Source organism: Chlamydotis macqueenii, chromosome 10 (genome assembly GCF_036417535.1).
Source record: "Chlamydotis macqueenii isolate bChlMac1 chromosome 10, bChlMac1.mat, whole genome shotgun sequence".
Lineage (NCBI taxonomy): Eukaryota > Metazoa > Chordata > Aves > Otidiformes > Otididae > Chlamydotis > Chlamydotis macqueenii.
The window spans coordinates 19181386-19186421 of NC_141565.1; positions in this window are offsets into that span (position 1 = coordinate 19181386).

The following is a 5036-nucleotide window of genomic DNA, read 5'->3' on the forward strand; positions in this document are numbered from 1 at the left end:
TAATCTGGTTTTTCTGTCATTAAAACATGAAAGTTTTTCAGGTTCCAGATAATTCTTTACATTTTTAAATGCTACTGACTCTCTTCCTCTCCCTGCCTCCTCTGAAATGTATTCAAATGCTACTTGAATTGAACTTCGGCTACTGAATTATTTTATTAAAAAAAAATAATTTTCTTGCTGGAAAGCCACTGAATATGACATCTGTCCATGAGAAGACAATTCTTGTACAGAACTGAACCAGCAGTTTAAATACTGCACAAAAAAAAAGAAATACCTACTTCAAAATAGATCCTTCTCCCTGTTGATCTAAAATGGATAGTTAGTTTTAATATTTGACCTAAACTTACTTGTGTCCCAGTATTTTACATGCAGAGATTGAAGATGCATGGCTTATAAAATGCATTTTTTTTTATATTAAGAAGTTAATGACATCTAATTTCAGACACTGATTTGACTTGGATCAAGGCTTCAGTCAAGTCATTAGAAACTTTTCATGCATTTCCGGAGAACTTCAGCACTAATTAACTTTTCAACCTTACCACTTTAATCTATAGCAAGAATGCTGGACAAGAAGCTGAATTATGAATTAGTAGGTGCCAACTCCTCTGGATAAGTTCAAATTTGCATAGACAAGTCTATGGAAGATCAGGAAGAAGTTTCATCAGAGAGTTTATTTTTGTCTAACTGACACTTTCCAAAACTGCCTCAGAAATATTTTTTTAGAGTCTGAGAACTCTCAGCCTTTTTTGTCTGGTAGTACTTTCCTTGTAAAAGGAATATTGTATGCTGATTTCAGTGAAGAGACTGGTGCATCAGCCATTCTGCTTTTCCATCCAAGCAAAGTATGAAGGAGCATCTCTAAGGAACTTGTATTGCTTTCTACTGTAAAAAGCATGCTGAGGATTTTAGAACTGTAATTAAAAATTTTTATTTAGGAAGTTAACTTGGCTGCTATATGTTTAATGGAGCACTGAAGAATGAAAATGCATTATCTACAATGTTTTGGGCAAATAATTATTAAAACTTCCTGTCCCTTTGTAAAATAGAAACATGAAGCTTTGCAATTTACAAGCACAATTGCCTCTACGTGGCTAATAATAACAAGCAAATCTGGCATAATCCCATGGATAGGATACATACTATGTTCTAGATATACAATTGGCATGTACATAAAACCAGCAATCAGATACAAAATATGCATTTAATTTAACAAGTGAAAAGAGGAATGAAACTGTTTCTCTACCCAGGAAACAAGTGGAAATAAAGTAGGTATATATTTCTGTGTGAATTACATTATCAAATACAATATAATACATAACTATATCCATTATCTAAATTATCAGTGATATAATTTTTATAAACAATTAGAAATAGTTCCATAATTGTCAGACTTACACTTTGCAAAAATTCAGTGTAAATGAACAATAACTGAGAGCTTTTCCTGAGATGGAAATAGATTATATCATTGCACACTTCAGTAAAATCCATACTATTCTTCCCTTTCACTTTGAAAACAAGTGAAAACCAAGTATTTTGACTTATTTTGTCTAAGTGGCCTGAAGCATTCCTCCAAATCTAATGCATTTTAATCTCAGTTTCCTTTCCCTAGAGATTTGATTTTAAAGGAGTTTATAATCCTTAACAGTTTCACTTACAGAAGTACTGTGTTCCTAATACCATGATGTCTTCACAGCTTTATTTTTCCTCTTTCCTCTTGCAGTTTCCATTATCCAAAGATAATGAAGCTTCTCATTTTATTTCTCTAGAGGAGGGAAGGATCCAGGATCACAAAGACCTGTGCTTTTTCAGATAAGGATAACAACATGGGTCTCTAGAGGGAGGATGGTGGTCTTTATAAATTCAGGATCAAACTTGCAATAGTCTTTGCACGAATAAAATCGTAACAATTGGGGATGTAAATCTGTAATGTGCTTCTTGGTGTTACATTTTGTGGTGTTAGCTGCTAGACAGATGTCCAGCTTGCTTTGAAGTAGGTGTATGTAAAGTTTGCATGTGAGAGATCAAGTTATAGTTTCGCTTCTTAGTGACTGAAGGGCATAAGCTGTAATACCAGTAACTGTGACAGAGGCCCTAACGAACCTCTGTGAGAGCCCGACCTGCTGTGGCTGAACAAGAGAGCTTTTACATCAGTGGCCCACGGCACAGTGCAGAGTCAGGCGCATCAGATACGGCACATACTTGTGGCAAATGTGGTTTTTTTTGTCCTGAAGCAACTTTCAAGTTCTTAAACAGCTTTGGTCTGTATGTCCACAGACTGGTGGTCTCTTGTGTGTTAAGAGCCCTTGGAGCAGTTCAGCTTGTACTCCAGAAGTAGCACATGAACACCTTTGTTTGCTAGTCTGGGTTTTAGTTGTAGGCCTGTGAATTTTTGAAATTTATTACTCACTAGGTAGTGTGTGGCACATTTTTCTTTCTATGCCTTATCTGTAGAGCCCTATTTCTGTTACAGCCCTATTTGCTGGAGGCTGGCTCTTTTAACACAGCCATTTATGCTCGCATTGAGTTGCTTTAATCTTTGCCTGCTGCGGAAAATAGCACCTGTTACACAACCTCAGAAATTGTAATTAAAAAAAATCAGTAAGAAGGCTTCATTTTTAAGTTTTTCTCAAAATATAACTATGCTTTAAATTAGTTCCTTACAGAGCTACATAAAAAAATCATACATTATAGTACGGGCCTTTGAATTATTTGCCTTTTAATATATATGACAATGCCATGATACTGTGTCTGCAACACAAATTATGCCAAACACACCAGGCATGAATACATTTGTTCAAGTCTAAAATATGTAAAGTTTTCCTTAAGCTGGCTCTCACTATTGTTCTAGATCTAAGCCATCTGTTTGACTGAATATCTCAGTAGCCACGGTCATGCATCAAGATTCCACATTGTGGCCAGTCCATTGCTTTGCTAACAAAGTGGAGCACTTTGGAGAGTGCAGTGGGTTCAGCAGCACTGATGTGAAGCTGTGCAATGTAATTCTGTCTCAGTCCAGCAGTGGAACTGATTTTGTTTGAGCATGCATGCTGGTGGCACGGGAGAGTTTATATTTGCACAACTTAATTTGAAAGAAAATGGTGCAAGTAGGCAAGTAAACGGTACGCTACAGCGTGTCACAGAAACATGGGGAAAAGTATCTAAAAATACCTTAGAATGTTTTTCAGATTTCATAATGTTTACTTTGGTATTTTTATGCAGACATTGCTAGCACATCTATATATGAAAGAGAATTTATTGATAGCAAAAAAGCACACATTTGCACAGGTTGAGGATTTCAGGGGGTTGCTACTGGTACTCATTTTTTTATTAAGCATAAGGTTTTGTAGGTTTTTATTGCAGTACATATATTCTTAGAAAAGAGAATGTTTATTCATTGTGGTTTTTCTGTAGTTTCTCATTTAGTATTGCTATTTTCTTTTAGCATGAAGCAATTTATATTTTTGCATCTGCTCAAAATCTGAGTTGGATGAAATCTGAAAGAGTCATCATTCATTGCATTTGCATTGATACTGACATAAAGTACATTTTGGGATACCATTACTGAAGGCATGTTGTGACAGCAGTATGAAATGGGTGCATAGCTCCACTGCCAAGTGAAATGCATTTAAGTCGTGAAGGACCAACTCTTGGAAGACTTAGCCTAAGGGTAAACCTGACTTTACAGACTAGGGCTGTGCAGCAGGAGGTTCACCCTCTTGCACAAGACGCATCATGGACAATGCGCTGATCTCTTACCTTGGCAGGGTCCTGGTCTGCAAATACAAGAGACTTTGTCCTCGCAGCCTACATAGTTGCCTGTCTGAAGTGTTCTGCTTCCCTGCAGGTAGCACTGGGACTTCAGTGGTGGACTTCACAGGATGGTTGTAGCACTGAGCATTTATTTTAAAACTAAGGGATCAAACAGCCCTACGGAGAGCACACCTCCAGAGGTGAGAGACGTGATGAGAGCTATACTGGGCATCAGCCCCACAGCCCGTCTCCAGGGTGGTTCAGCAGCGTGGGGTCACTGCACTGCACAGCAGACCCTGAGGCTGAAACCAGCCATGCTCACTTCACCTCAGCACGAGTTCACTCCCAGTACTTACACCCTGAGAGGTATGTGAGGCTTCCCTTTCCCTGCTCTCCCTGTTCCAAGGTTGGTGTCTCCATTCTTTGCACAGCTTACACTCCGTGGGGCAGGCAGAATACTTGTATTTCTCTCATACTCTACATTTAAAGGTCATTAATCGGGTTACAAAACTAAGCAGGATTAATTTCTGTGAAATCCACAGTGTTGTGATCTCTGCTGATGTTACACAGAAGACAGGCTAAGATCAGTCATACAAGGACAAGAAGAAAGCCACGCAAAAGTAAGTTAATGCTTATATTCCTTCACTGTTCTACAGCTGCTGCAGTTTATCCTGGTACAACCTGCCTTTGTAGCAGGTGGGACGAGGACAGCGTGTAGCTGGGTGAAAAACTGAGGCTGCAGGAAAACTCGCCACCAGTTTGCCTCTTGGCGCAGAGAGATGAAATGCGCCTCAGAGACCAGTTTCCTCTCACCTTCTCCTGCTCATCTTTCTGTGCACACTTGCGCTCTTCCAGCACTGCACACCTGCACAAGCAGGGATTTTTGCGGAGCGTGAAAATGAAAGGCACCTTTGAGAAATACAATCCGCCAGCGGCTAGCATCCCCCAGCCCTGCGCTTGACGACTGCGTTATGAAATAACAAGATTTTTACAAAGCCTCTGCCATCCCCTTACCTCCGCCAGCCGCCTCCCAGAGGGTTCGTGGCCATCGGGCGAGCGCTGCGGAGACAGCTCGGCCGTCCCCGTCCCGCTGCGGCTGCAGGCCGGCCCCCTCCTCGCTTTTGCGGGGGCCGAGGAGGAGGACGGGGCGGCTACTCCAGAGAGTACGGTAGGGCGCGCCCCGCCTCCGCTGCCGGCAGCCGGGCCGGGGCTGGGCGGCCACGTCCCCCCGCGCCGCGCCGGGCCGCGGGCGATGCCGGTGGCGGGCGGTGCGCCCCGCGCCCCGA